The sequence below is a fragment of the Carlito syrichta genome, unplaced genomic scaffold (assembly GCF_000164805.1).
Source record: "Carlito syrichta isolate Samal-C Ts95f unplaced genomic scaffold, Tarsius_syrichta-2.0.1 Scaffold308678, whole genome shotgun sequence".
In the NCBI taxonomy this organism is placed as follows: Eukaryota; Metazoa; Chordata; class Mammalia; order Primates; family Tarsiidae; genus Carlito; species Carlito syrichta.
The window spans coordinates 1,126,857-1,142,147 of record NW_007252774.1 but is presented as its reverse complement, the minus strand read 5'-3'; positions in this window follow the sequence as shown (position 1 = coordinate 1,142,147).

Genomic DNA, 15,291 nt, shown 5'->3' with positions numbered 1-15,291 from the left:
ATGGATGTTGTGGAAGCTAGAAGTTGGGACCATTTCATTTTAATTTTGCTTTATTATTATTAATTGTAATTTTTCAATTTTACTTTAAAGTTTTAGATATTAATTTGATTTTGGACAGCCCTTTCTTCAGGACTCAGTTATCCCATTCTGTAGAATTAAGGTCAGGAATTTGAGGAACTTGGTCTTGGTTATGATTAAGCAGTGCCTAAAATGGGATAGAAGCTCTTTTCTTGCTAATGTGAAAATCCAGAGCTGCAGGGGATGCTATTCCACAGAGGTCTCAGGGACCCAGACTGCTTCCAGTTCACCGTCTGCCATCTCTACCATATGCCCTTTGGCCTCAGGTTCAAGGAAAAACTCCAGCCATCACATTAATGTTTGTCACAGAACAATGGAGAAGGCAGGGAGGAAAGGACAAAAGATACCCAGCAGTTGTCTCTTCGAGGGGCTTGTGACAGTGTCTCCTCAACACCGGTGCCTACATCCGTTCACTAGAAGAAAGCCACATGGCTGCCACTCGCTGCAAGGAAAGCTGGGGAAGGTAGCCCATATTCTGGGCAGCTCATTCTATTATTGCCAGAGAGGTGGGGCACGGACATTAGAGGGCCTCTTCCTGCCTCTGTCATACACTCCAACTTTCCAAGGATTAAGAAGGTCAAGATGGGCTTGCTGGCATGCATCCTTGATGTATCATAATACATCCTGAAGAAGCCTAGAATTAACATGGGACACCCTGAATCTGGGCAAAGGCAAAGCCTTTCATCTGAAGGCTGGATGACTTAGATTGACTACCGTTTGCATAATGACCTTTCTTTGTTCCTCTCCATCTTAGCTAATTGATCTGTGACACTGTACTTGTGTTAACTAACTGAGTTTACAGATCTTGGAGCCATTTACAGTCCCCTGTAAATAGGGTGGCCTTGCACCCTGGTTGGTCTGGAACCACCTTGGCTTATGCTTATGATCCTGTGTGATTACCTAGGATGCCCCTTCTGCCTCTCAAAAGTGTCACCCGAACTATGCGGCATACAGAATAGCACACAGGAAGGGAAGAGGAATAGCGATTTATGTTTCATTTCCAGAAATATAAAATCTAGAATTTAGAATTTTTTAAAGATTTGGGCCAGTAGGAAGGTAGAGGGCATGGAGTCAAGATATAAGATATTTGGGATATCAATCTACACAGGATGAAGAGCCTCATGAGTAATAACATCTACTGTCATTCATATGGGGTGGCCCTAAAAAAACCCTCAAAATTTATTTATAAAAAATTGTGTATTTCTTCTTACATGCTCAAACTTCAGTCGCCTTCAAATTATTCTCCATTTCATGCAACACACCTATCAACACACTTTTTTCACTGTTCGAAACAGTTTTTGTATTTGTTCATTTTGATATCTTTTAGTGCTTGTGCCGTTTTCTCTTTCACCTCTTCCACATTGGCAAAACATTTCCCTTTGAGAAGTTTTTTCATCTGGGGAAACAAAAAATAAAGTCACTCGGGGTGAGATCGGGTGCCATTTTGGGTCAAAAATAGCTGAGCACAGTGTGGGCAGGTACATAGTCATGGTGGAAGAATCACTCACCTGTTTGCCATAACTTGGGATGTTTCTTCCACAAATCTTGACAAAACTTTTTCAAAACTTCCAGATAAAAACTTTGGTTGACTAATTGATCCAGAGGAACAAATTTCGAGTATACTACAAGGGACCCACCCTCCAAAAGATAATTCTGGGTTTTTTTTTTTTTTTTGGTTCTCCCGCGTCAGAATGTGAGATATTGTACTTGTGTTAAATAACTGGAATACAAAAAAACAGATTTTTTTTTGGAGGGCAGACCCCTTGGAGTATAGGCTTCCTTTGCTAAGTAAGGATTCTAGGAAACCATCAGCATCAGTGTACAAGCTAGCACTGTTGAGAGAGGCTGTGTTTAGCTTCAGTGAAATTTTTTCTTTCAGTACAATTTTTTAAGGAGATTCTTTCATTGCATTTGCCCGCTTTCCTGATGGGTGATTTTGAAGTGATCTTGAGTGCACCTGCCCACACGGTACTGAGCATTCAGCAGTTTTTGACCCCAAACAGCATGATCCCCATGCCCCACCCCCCCACTCACCCTATCTTAGCCCAAGTGACTTTTTTGTTGACCCAGATGAAAAAAATCCTCCGAGGAAAACATTTTGCTGACCCGAAGGAGGTGAAACAAAAAATGACAGAAGCACTAAAAGGCATCAAAATTGATGAATTCAAAAAACTGTTTTGAGCAATGGATAAAGCATCTCAATGGATAAAGCATCTCAGGTGTATTGCATCAAACGGAGAGTACTTTGAAAGTGACTGAAGTTTAAATATACAAGATTAAATACACAATTTGTAATAATAAACGTCAGGTTTTTGTGGGTTTCCTCTTGCATACACACACACACACACACACACACACACACACACACACACACACATACACACTTCTATGTGCCTCAAAGACTCCTCATTGAGCTTTCCTTGACCATCTCATCTAAGGTGACCTTCCCCACCTCTGTTCCTTCTTGTCCTATTATCTGGTTTTGTTTAACACGTAACATTTTTCAGTGTTTGAACTTACTGTGTGTCTTCATTAGATTACTTTGTTTCTTTGTTTCTCCCCTGAATCTCACTGCTGAGACTCTAAATTTTATATATGGTCACTGGACTTGTTATCTCATTCACTTTTGTGTCTCTACTCTTTAGGATGTATTATGTATGGTTAATAGATAGGTGGTTGGTTGGATGGATGTGGTTGGTTAAGGCACTTTGTTGAAAAGTGAAAGAATTGGGAATAGATTAGAAACCACTGAAATTATTTCTTACACAATGCTTATGAATACTTTCTCTGTGATAGACTGAAATGGGGCTTCGTGTAATTTCTACAACTTGGGTTAGACCACATGGGCAATAAAATCCACAAAGGCTTTGCCAATCAGAAGGGATCAGAGCTTCAGGGGAAGGTGGATCTGATGGTTGTAACATCTGACACTCATTTTCTATTCTGCCAAGGTTATTGTGTTAGTTTCTTAAGGCTTCTATAACAGTACTAACTGGGTGACTCCAAACAACAGAACTTTATTCTCTCACAATTCTGGATCAAGATGTTGGCAGGATCATACTTCCTCTGAAGATGCCATACCAGAGTATTTTCTTGGTCCTTCTCACTCTTGGTGGTTGTTGGCAATTCTTGGTATTCCTGGGCATGTAAACACATCACTGCAATCTCGGTCTCCATCCTCATATGACATTCTTCCTGTGCATGTCTCTGTGTTCAAACTTTCCTTTTCTGATGAGGACACCAGCCATTTGATTAGAGTCTCCCCTAAGCCAGTATGACCTCATCTTAGCCTGATTATATCTGCAAAAATCCTGTTTCTGAATAAAATCACATTCATGGGTGCCAGGAGTTAGACTTCAGCATATCATTTTGGGGAATGCAATCCAACCCATAATAGCTATGGCTCTAATGGGATTGTCGGGGTGTGAGTCTTCCTTCTTCCTCTTGCTCCTTTCCTATCCTAGTAAAGGGGCCTTAAGCATTTGTGAAATCAGGTTCTATTCATTTGCCCCTGAGCAAGTGCCCACACCCTCTCTTTTCTCACAAGCCCACTCTCTGGATTATCAGTAAAAGGTAGTCCAACGCTATAAACTCTCTGCCTGTGAAAGAAACCAGGGGGAGCAATTCCAAAGGGATGTCCAGTGACAAAGTATCATCTTGATGCATTAAAGTCATCAGCCTGGTTGGTAGCTGAGTTTGCTTCAAGTTTTCAGATCTTTTACGTAGGTGGTGTGGAGGTGGGGGATGATTGAAATAACCTTTAAGAATCTCAACCTTTATGCTGAAAATCAAGTGTTGCTCATGCCATTGGGCTTGTTATGGTCCAGAAAGAGTCTTCATTTAGGAGTGAGAGGCAAAGGTTTGGAAGATTATGGCGCTGAGACTTTAACTGGCCCAGCTTTCCTACTGTCAGGAAGGCGACTGTCTCTCTGAGCCTGGTTTTCTAACCTCTAATGGGCAAATGAACTTTCTTCCTAAGTTTGCTGTGAAGAATGATTATAAGAATAGATATAGATGATTTTTATTTACTTCAGAATCTGTGTGTGTGGGTATGTGTTGTAAGTGTTAAGGTAAGAGAAAAATGGCCAATAGCTTTTGCTTTTTAAAAAATGAATTCTTGTGGTGGCTCAAGTCTGTAATCCCAGCACTTTGGGAGGCTTAGGTGAGAGGATTGCCTAAGACCAGGGGTTTGAGACCATCCCGGGCAATATGGTGAGACCTTGTCTCTACAATAAATTGAAAAATTAGCTGGGTGTGGTAGTGCGTGCCTATAGTTCCAGATGCTTGGAAGGCTGAGGTGGAAGGATTGCCCAAGCCCAGCAGGTCGAGGCTGAGGTAGCTGTGAGTGTGCCACTGCACTCCAGTCTGGGTGACAGAATGAGATGCCAACTCAAAAATAAATAAATAAACACACACACACACACACACACACACACACACACACACACACACACACACCCATGCATTCTTGAGCAACTTGATTTTTAAGATCTGAGGCTCAGAGAGGTTAAGTCACCATATTAAGATAGCATAGCCACAATGAGTCTGGAAACTGAGAATAGGAGGTTGAAGAGCAAAATCTGAGAACACCTGGAGAAGAAGGGACACCAGAGCAGGACTGGGGGTGTTACTTCAAGACCATCAAGGACCTGAGGTCTCAGATCTCTGCAACTTCTGTGGACAATGTCTGCATCGTTCTACACACTGGCAATGCCTGTCTTGCTGCTGATGACTTTAGAGTCGAGTATGAGACAGCTGGCCATGCGCCAGTCCATAGAGAGTCGCAACAATAGGCTCCACAATGTCACTGATGACATCAAAGTCACCCAGCTGCAACTGAAGACAGAGATCGAGACTCTCAAGGAGGAGCTACTCTTCATGAAGAGCAAGTAAAAGGCTTACAAGCCCAGACTGCAATCTCTGGGTTGACCATGAAGGTAGACGCCCCCAAATCTTGGGACCTCAGCAAGATCATGGCAGACATCGGGCTCGGTATGATGGGCTGGCTCAGAAGAACGAGAGGAGCTGAACAAGTACTGGTCCCAGCAGATCGAGGAGAGCTCTACACTGGTCACCCTGCAGTTTGCCGAGACTGGAGCCACGGGGATGATGTTCCCGTAGCTAAGACGTGTGGTGCAGTCCTTGGAGATTGACTTAGACTCCACGAGAAACCTGAAGGCCAGGTTGGAGAACAACGGGGTCCTGCTGCACCTGGAGTCTGAACTGGCACAGACTTGGGTAGAGGTCCAGCGCCAGGCCTAGGAGTGCGAAGGCTTGCTGAACATCAAGGTCAAGCTGGAGGCTGAGATCGCCACCTACTGCCACCTGTTGGAAGATGGGAGAGGACTTCAGTCTCAGTGATGCCCTGGACAGCAGCAGCTCCATTTGGACTATCCAAAAGATCACCACCCACAGGATAGTAGATGGCAAAGTGGTATCTGAGACCAATGACACCAAAGTGCTGAGGTGCTGTGGCAGTGGGAGCAGGGTATCCTCTGGGTAAGCAGGAGGCCAATAAAAAGTTCAGAGGTATAAAATAAACAAATAAATAAAAAGAAAATTAAAAAATAGCACAGCACTTAGTTGGTACAAGAGAATCATCATGCTGTCTCCTGTTTCTTCTTGAGTTTTTAGCCTTGGCTGTCTTTTCCAAGTAAGACAAACAAGCAGGCATTGTGCTCTCCCCATGAACCCTTGTCTCCTCCATCTACCTCTTCGCACCCTGCTTAGGAGAGTGCTGAGGACTCACAGAGGGCTTTGCTTTCCAGGCAGAAAGGCTGTTGTGACTTAATGGGGAATCTGTTTGTGGTTTACTTTATCACAGAGTGAGGGAGGAAGAGGCACATCTGGAATGTGGAGGAGTCTGAAACTGTGAGTAGGGACCCAAATCCTGCCCAGCCCAGGGGGAGATGGTCAGGTCTGATGCTACAACCAGCAGTCAGGACCAAGGTGAGGGCTCTTGGGATCACACACCCCAAGGCAGGCAAAGATCTCAAGTCGCTGACTGTGTATGTGTGTGTTCACTGCTATATGTGGTCTCCCTCGACACTACTGGGATGCTCCTCTGTGTGCCCATACACTTTAGCATTTCCAAACATTTCATCCTATATTCCATGTGATCCTCACCCTGAACCCACAAGGAGAATGACTTTATTCTCCCCATTTTGTGTATGGAGAAACTGAGACCCATCACGAGAAAGGACTTGCCCAGGTCCTGTGGCAGAGCTGGAGAGTCCACCACACAGCAGATTGTGCTACTGCGCCATGACTCCTGTGGGTGCTCTGCAAACCAGTCACAAAGGGGCTTCCTTGTCCCCTTACCATCACCCAGCCTCAAGGCCCAGAGTCCTCCTCTGTGCTTGGCTGCCTGACCTCTCCTTCCAGACCAGCTCCCTGAGTTCCCCAGCCTGCTTTAGTCGCCCTCCCCTTCTCTGAACCAGGCACCAACAATCTTAATTAGATACAGAATTATAGTTGACTTGTGTTATTCCTGTTTTTAAAACTAGAACTTAAAGTGCCTGAGAACAGCTCTTTATCTAATTATGTGATGAGGCATTTTTCCAAAGCATCTACTACAGGACTAGGAATGTGGTAGATGCCCAGTAAAGGTCTGGGAGTGGACACTAATATGAATAGTCATGACCTTTTATTAAATGCTTATAATAGCAGGGGAGGGAGACGTTAAGAAGAAAGAAAGAGTCCTGTGGAGGGGTAATGTTTCAGGGAAAGTGAAGAACTTCCCACTTATGGTAAATCATCTCCCACAAGGTCTGAGACATAGCATTCAGGAAAAGCGAGGTGCCTCGCCAGGCTGTCACGTTTAATACTTAGAAGCATGTGATGAGGATTCTACTATTCCCACTTTAGTGGGGAAGAGACTGGGCTTTGGAGAGGCCAAGTAACTTTTCCTAAACCCCATGGTTTGAGCAGGGAAGAATTGGAAGTCACAATCAGTTTTGTTGGATTTCAAAGCATTTTCCAGAAGGATTTATTAGGTCACAATTGAAGAACACCATCTTGCACATAGTAGGTACTTAATCAATGCTTATTAAGTGACGTTGATTCTCACAGTAGCTCTTAGAGAGATGGGAAGCAGGTGAAACCACGCTTATTTGCATTCATATGTGCCCTCCATAAACCTGAGCTGAAGCTGAGGAAGCCTAGACTCTGGGGAAGTGCTGCAGGCTATGTAGCTGGGCTTGGACCCGATGTCCGCCGTCTTTGTTCTGCACTGTGCTGCTGTGAATTCATAGACAGAGACAGAGCTGAGAAGATGGTACCTGGGGAAGCAAGGGGGCGAGGAGGCAGGATTGCATTTCATCTCAGCATTTATATTTCCCCAGAGTAGATTCTCCTGCATTTCAGGACCAGCGCAAAGTACTTAATTGAAATCCGTAATTCCAGCCTTCATTAATAACCAATCTCGGCAAGCAGAGAGCCCCACGACCATTAATGATGAGCATGATGCAGACACAGGTCTTCAGAGAGGAACAGCAAGTCCCCGGTTCATTTTACAGTTGATTAGCGTGAGTTAAACTTTGCCCTGCTTGTAAGTTGTATATTTAATAAGAGAAGTTGGCAATATGTGAAGTTATCAAAATACCACAGGTGCATTGGCGGGCCTCCAGCCGGCATCGCTTATCCTAAACAGCGTGATGACCCTGCAAAATGGGTCTGGGACGCCATGGCACAAGACAGATAATTCGATTGAACCTGATCAGTCCCAGGGAAACCAGCGACCTTCATCGACTGCAGATTTTCAAGGATCCTGTTTGACAGGTAAACTGACCGCAGCGCCCCCTGCTGGAGAAGCCATCACTATCCATGGGAGTGATGGAAAGGATCTCTGGACCTCGCTTTGGGATTCTGGGTTCTCCATATCTGATGGGCCATGTGGCCTTGGGCAAGCTTTCCTCCTTCTCGGGGCCTCAGTTTTGCCATCTGTTCAATGAGAGAACTAGGCTCCATGATGTCAGACTTGCTATGATTGGACATATTGCTCCCCAATCCATTTTTGTGTGAGTGCTGTTCCCCAGACCTTGTGAGAGGTGATTTATAGCAAGCGGGCAGTTCTTTGCTTTCCCCCCAATCATTGCCTACCCTCTGGACTCCTTTCTTTTTTCACATATCCCTCCCCAGCTGTTATATTCTCAAATCTCTTCACACCCACCTATTTGCATTTTAAGAATATGCTCATGTCCTGGATACTTTGTTCTTGCTGTTTTATCTATCTTTGGAAACCTCCTTCATTCTTTGGACGTAATCTGTACTGGGGAGACTTCTATTCATCCTTCAACACCCATCATAAATATGGTCTCTGATGATATGAATTTACCTGAGACAGTGAAAGGAGTATGATGTGTGGAGTCATTACACTCAGGTTTGAAATCTGCTTCTAACATTTATGACCTTACACCAGTCATCAAACCTTTTAGAACCTCAAATTCACTAATACGTTTTCACATATTTAATTTTAAATTGATGAATAAAAACTGTATCTATTTATCATGTACAACTTATTTTATTTTTTATTTTTTTTGAGTTGGAGTCTCACTCGGTCGCCCAGACTGGAGTGCAGTGGCTGCTCCCGGCCACTGCAGCCTCGACCTGCTGGGCTCCGGCGATCCTTCCGCCTCAGCCTTCCGAGTAGCCAGAATTACAGGCACACGCTACCACGCCCGGCTGATTTTTTTATCTATTGTAGAGATGAGGTCTTGCCTGCCCAGGCGGGTCTCGAACCCGCGGGCTCAGGCAATCCACTCACCTCAGCCTCCCAAAGGCGTGGGGTTACAGGCTGAGCCACCGAGCCCGGCTGTACAACTTATTTTGAATCATGTATACATTGTGGGATAATTAAATAGAGCTAATTAACATATGCATTACCTGCCATACGCAGCATTTCTTGTGATGAGAACACTTAAAAGCTACTGTTATCGATTTTCAAGGATATTATACATTGTTATTAACAATGGTCACTATGTTGCACCATAGATCCTCCTAGCTAATGGAAATTGTGTAGCCTTTGACCAATATCTCCCCAATCTCCCCACTTTTCAGTGGCATTCACTTACTTAGAGGGGTCAACACGTATTAGGGGATCAAAAATTCTCTCCTTTCTTGGAGAGAGAGGGGTTGCCAACAGTTTTTCCAGGAGTTGGCAATATTTTTCTGCAAGGGGTCAGATAATAAATATTTTAGGCATTGCAGGCCATAAGGTTTCTGTTGTGTCAACATGACTCTATCATTGTAGCACAAAAGCTGTAGACAATATGCAAACCAGTGGGTGTGGCTGTGTTCTAATAAAACTTTATTTATAAAAACAAGTAGTGGGCTGAATTTGGCCAGTGGGCTGCAGTTTACCAGTCTCTGCTCTGTAACATCTTGAGTCAAGACTCAGTGCACTGAGCAGCACCTGGTGGCTATGTGTCAGTCTTTCCTGCTAGGTTGTGCTTTCCTTCAGGAGGAGTTGCTTTACTTTTCTTTGCCTCTCTGGGACCAGGCCCATGCATTATCTCATTTAATGTTCGCAGAAATCCTGTAATTTAGAAACAATTATATCCCTATTTCCTTCCTTCCTCCTTCCTTCCTCCCACTCCCTCCCGCCTTTTCTTTCCCACTTGCCTTTTTCTTTCTTTCTTTCTTTCTTTCTTTCTTTCTTTCTTTCTTTCTTTCTTTCTTTCTTTCTTTCTTTCTTTCTTTCTTTCTCTTTCTTTCTTTCTTTCCTTTATCAGTGTCTCACTCTATCACCCAGGCTAGAGTGCAATGATGTTCACAGCTCACTGAAGCCTTAAACTCCTGGGCCCAAGCAATCCTTCCACCTTAACCAAGTAGCTGGGACTCCATGCATGTACCACCATGCCTGGCTAATTTTTTTGCTGTTGTTGAGATGAGGTCTCACTATGTGGCCTAGGCTGGGCTCTAACAATCCTCCCATTCAACCTCCTAAAGTGTTGGGATTACAGGTGTGAGTCACCATGTCCAGTCTATATCCCTATTTTCTAGATTAGAACACAGAGATACAGAGAGTTAAATAGGTTAGTTGATAAATGGTGAAAGCCAAGCTGGCTCCAGGGTCCCCATCTCAGCAATGACCTCACAGTAACTGAGATGCAAAGATCTGATAGTCATTAGCTGACTGAACATCGAAGCCAGCAATGCTGTAATTTCCCAGCCTGCGTTTGTGGGTCTGGCTTTCAGAATCTAGAAACAGAACTTACCATTCTCCCAAAGCAGCATTTACTGTGCATCTGTCCTACTAAATTCTACCCTGTCAGATTTGGCACATCTCTCAGACCTGTCCAGATCTTTTTCGATCTTGATACTTTTGCCTAATGTGTTCGTTCCCTCTATCACTTGCTTTGGAACTGACCACACTTTTTTCTGGAGATGCCCCAGCCAGAGATGACTGCTAAATTAATTTTGCATGAATGAATAAAGGCCTGGGCAGAGATTGGGTTAGAAGTTGTGCTGGTTCTTATGGTGCCTTGCCAAGCCCATTTCCTGTGGATTAAGTCCTAAATCCCTATAGTTTAAAAACAAAAATCTGTTAACTTGGCACCTGAAAGACTGAAAGTCCTTGAAATTCTGGTTTAGTCCCCAAACACTCATGGTCTGAGTCAACAGAAGCATGTTGGTTTGATTTTACTGAAGTATAAAACTCAGACAACAGAAGTGGATGTGAATGTTGTCCATTTTAGATTCCACTTATGAACCGGGGTCTGTGCTAAATGCACCATACACCCATTCTCCTTTAATGTGTACCGGGGAGCACTCTGGGGTATGTGGTGTCAGCCGCGTTCCACAGATAAGGGAAACTGAGGCTTAGCAACTTACTCAAGGTCACAAAGGTGTTGAGAAATGAAGCCAAAATTTGTACTTAATTAAAACTCTCATTTCAACTGCAATCTACTAGTACTTGACCTGTTTAGCTTGACTTCTCAGAATAAAAGAGTAAGTAGCCTGCACTGATACAATTACTGCAGCAGTGGGAGGAGGCTTGGATGTCTTCTCATGCCCAGTGCTCTGCCAGTCTTAGGGAATTTAGGTTTTCTAACTTCCCTACTAGTCAAGATACTTCTCATTTCATAGATTGGGAGATGGCTATTCAGAGAGGCCACACATCTTCCTCAAGGTCACAGGTTGGATAAATTAAGGAGGAGCACTAAGTCCAAGGATATATGACTCAAAAGGCTGACTCTGCTCCTTGCAGTAGGATTCTCTTAGCCAGCACAGGGAATTTATTTATTTATTTTATTTTTGAGTTGGAGTCTCCCTCTGTCACCCAGGCTAGAGTGCAGTGGCACGTTCATGGCCACTGCAACCTTGACCTGTTGGGCTCACCTCATCCTTCTGTCTCAGTCTTTCAAGTAGCTGGAACCACAGGTATGTGCCACCATGCCTGGCTAAATTTTTGATTTATTGTTGAAATGAGGTCTTGCCAAGTTACTCAGGCTTCTCTCGAATCTCTGGGCTCTGGCAATCTTCTCATCTCCACTTCCCAAAATGCTGGGATTACAGGCATGAGCCACCATGCCTGGCAATTTTTATTTTTATTTATTTTTTATTTTTTTGAGTTGGAGTCTCACTCTGTCACCCAGACGGGAGTGCAGTGGCCACTCCCGGCCACCGCAGCCTCGACCTGCCGGGCACCGGTGATCCTTCTGCCTCAGCCTTCCAAGTAGCTGGAACTATAGGCGCATGCTACCATGCCTGGCTAATTTTTGATTTATTGTAGAGATGAGGTCTCACCAAGTGGCCCAGGTGGGGTCTCGAACCCGTGGGCTCAGGCATTCCTCTCACCTCAGCCTCCAAGGTGTGGGATTACAGGCTGAGCCCCCGAACCTGGCTAATTTTTATTTTTTTAATAATGATAACTGGCCTTGACTCCAGTAAATTTCTGATACAGTGAAAGATCAGGGATGGGGCCTATGCATCTGTATTTTTAAAAACCTCAAGAGACTCTGATATGTAACCAGGATAGGAACCTATCATTGGATAAAGGTGGAGTTGATGAGGGGAATTACTAGAACCTTTCCCACTTCCCAGTAGTCTATTATTATGGGCAATTAGGGCAGTAAAGATTAACTTTAGAGTCAAGCTTAAGGATGAAAACTGTAAATTCCTAGATTGGAGATGCATAATTGTAGAACTGTAATGAGACACAAAATCTGAAATCAAGGAGGTATTGGGACCTGGGATTCCCAAGGTCCTGGAGGGGTGGGGACTTGAGGGGGGGAATGAGATTGGAAGCTGAGCATGGCACTACAAACTTTGACATAGACCTACCCACATGGCTTCAAATGCTCACAAACCGTGCAGCTGCAGCCAACGCCTGCAACTGCTGGGCTCTCAGTTTCCGTATCTACAGAGGAAAGATGGAGATGTGTCCACCCACATGGCTGTCAGGAAGATCAGGGGGTACAGGCATGCAGAGTGGTGTCACACATGTAGTCCTTGTCAGTGGCCACCATACTGACTGTAGGCCTGGGTTTTCTCGGATATGACTGTAATGTGGTAACTCAAAGGCAAGGCTTTCCCCGCTTTGAACAACACAAAATCAATGGACTCAGTCATTCAAGTTGGTGCTGAACACAAACTGAGCCAGCAAACATCACTGTGCTTCTATTACATGTCTCCTACTATGCATCTGCAATGTGTGTAAACTGGATCTGTTATCTGTTCCCATGCTCCTACAAGGGAGGCAGAACCAGAAAGGGCTATGGATCCCAAGGACGGGTGGCTTATGCTGCCTGGGGACAGAAGAGTGAGGATCCTTCGAGGAGGATGACAGGTAGCAAGTGTCTTGTCTTGCTGCAGGAGCAATAGACACTAAGAGCTTCCTGAGCACTATTTCACTTAACCCCTTCTTCACACTCAGGGCATCTGTGCTTGAGGAAGTCACATCTTCTTTTTGGGCTTGACTCCTTCCATTTTAAGACTGGATGATCCTCTTTAGGCGAGCCAGGGCATAAACCTCTTTTATTTTTATGTCCCTGTATACAATCCTGAATTTAAAAAATGAAAAAATCACAATAGAAAATTCCTATCAGTTCATTCCTGAGGTCCATTTGGTCTGAGATGGACAGTGAAAACTGTAGAGCACATCCCTGGAAATATTTATGGAGCAAGAATTTGTAAAAAGCACTGTGATGAGCACCAGCAAAACAATGGTGATGACAAGAGCTAGCATTTATTGTGCACTTGCTGTATGCCAACTTTTTGCATGTGTGTATTAATATTTAATCCATTCACAGTCTCTGTGTTATGATCTCGAGTTTACCATTAAGGAAACAGGTGTAGATAAGTGAAGTGACTTTCTGGAGGTCTTATAGTTGTGAGTGGCAGAGTGTGGGTGAATGAGGCAGCTATGGTCCCTGCCCTCAGGGGACGCAGAGTCTAATGAGGGAGAGAGGGGAACAGGTGGTCAGGACAGCAGGTTGATCAGGCCTATAGAAGTGCTGAGGAAGCCCAGACATAGGGGGCCAGGGAAGATGTTCTAGAGAGAGTAAAGTGTAAGTGGAAAATAGTTATGAATTATCAGGACCATTTTGAGGGCTGAGGGACAGGGTGAGTGTATTGGATATGTCTTCCATCCAGAGGGCACAGGACACAAAGTCTTGGCAATGAGAAGATTCACAGGGCACCAAAGGAACAACACAAAAGTTCAAGTGGCCTGAGATGTTGAGTGGAGACTAAATTATAGTAAGGTTGCCAAGCTCTGGGTTCAAATTTGCCCATAAAAGGAGTTCAAAGGGTGGGCTGCTTCCCTCATCTCTGCCTGAGCCCCCTGTTGGGGTGGGAGTCAAACTTTAAGTTTCCCGATCATCTGAGGGTTATCAGGTTCCTCTTTAGTTTCAGAAGCCCCTTCCAATTACATGAACTCACTTCTATATCTGTTCTGGGTCACTCATAAAACATCAGACAAAGGAAAAAATTCCAATTCCAATAAAGAATCAAATTAGATGTGATTCAGAAGAGGGAATCAAAGACAACAGGATTTTATTTTACAAAGATAAAATAAACTGGCTTCTATAACAGAACAAGCTGGAGCCATTACTGAGTACAAACTCCTTTTGTAGGAACATTGAGCTATGGGGCTATAAACTTCACGTGCCTGGAAAGGGCCAGGAAGGAGACTTTCTGGATAGATGAATTGTCCATATAACTGAGGTATTAAGCACTTTGCACTTAACAAAATAATCTATCCAATGGTCTAGTCTGTCTTATACCATTAATCTGAGAGCAATGACTATCATTCAGCATTTAAAAAAACAAAAAGATGCACACTGTTCTTGCAATTGAAACTGCACTGTGATCTATCTTGGTTTGGAATGAATTCTACGTTCTTGGCTCCCATGAAAAACACTCCACTTCTTCCTCTATAAAACACTAATTTTTGTCTGTCTTGTCTTATACTTGTATATTTCATCTGTTTCCTTTAGGAGACTGTACGTTCCTCAAAAACAAGGATTGTGTCTTACTTTATTTTTCTTTATATCCTCTGTGGTCCCAAATGTCCTCAGGGACCACTTAGCCAAAGTTTTCACTTCACCGCTGAAAACCTAAGTGCTTAGTGGATGGATCAGAATGAAAAGTCACATCTCCTCATTCCACTCCTATGATCACCCTTGCTGCGAAGTCCTCCTGTGCCTCTATCTGCAGCCTCCTCCCAGCCTTCTGCATTCTAAAAGACAGTGCAGATTAGACTTCTGTGGTGAAATCCATGTATGGAAACCCCAAGCAAGAGTAGGAGGTGCTTACCTTGGAGTAGAACACCAAAGCTGATGATGATATCTTTGGGTTGTGCAACTATGGTTGTTTTCCATCTAACACAGTGATTAAGAACATGGGACTGGGGTAGATGGACCAGCTCTGCCACTTACTAGCTGTGTGGCTTTAAGCAAATTACTCAGTTTTTCTGAGATTCTGCTAACCCCTTGACCAAAAGGATTGGTTGTGAGGAATTAATGACACGAAGCATTTATGTGTTCCCCTTGATCTGTGTTTTTGGAGCTGGAGGCACCTTGATCAAATGTTCTGAACAGGTGAGAGTGTCAGATTACCAAATCCATGAGCAGGTGAGTAGTCACCATATCAACAGTATGTTGGGAGTCTTGGGACATTATCAATAAAGACTATCCTTCCAACTCCAAGCTCTCGGCCCTGGATTTCCCCCATAGGACGCTGGACTGAGCTGCAGCAGCAATTTCACAC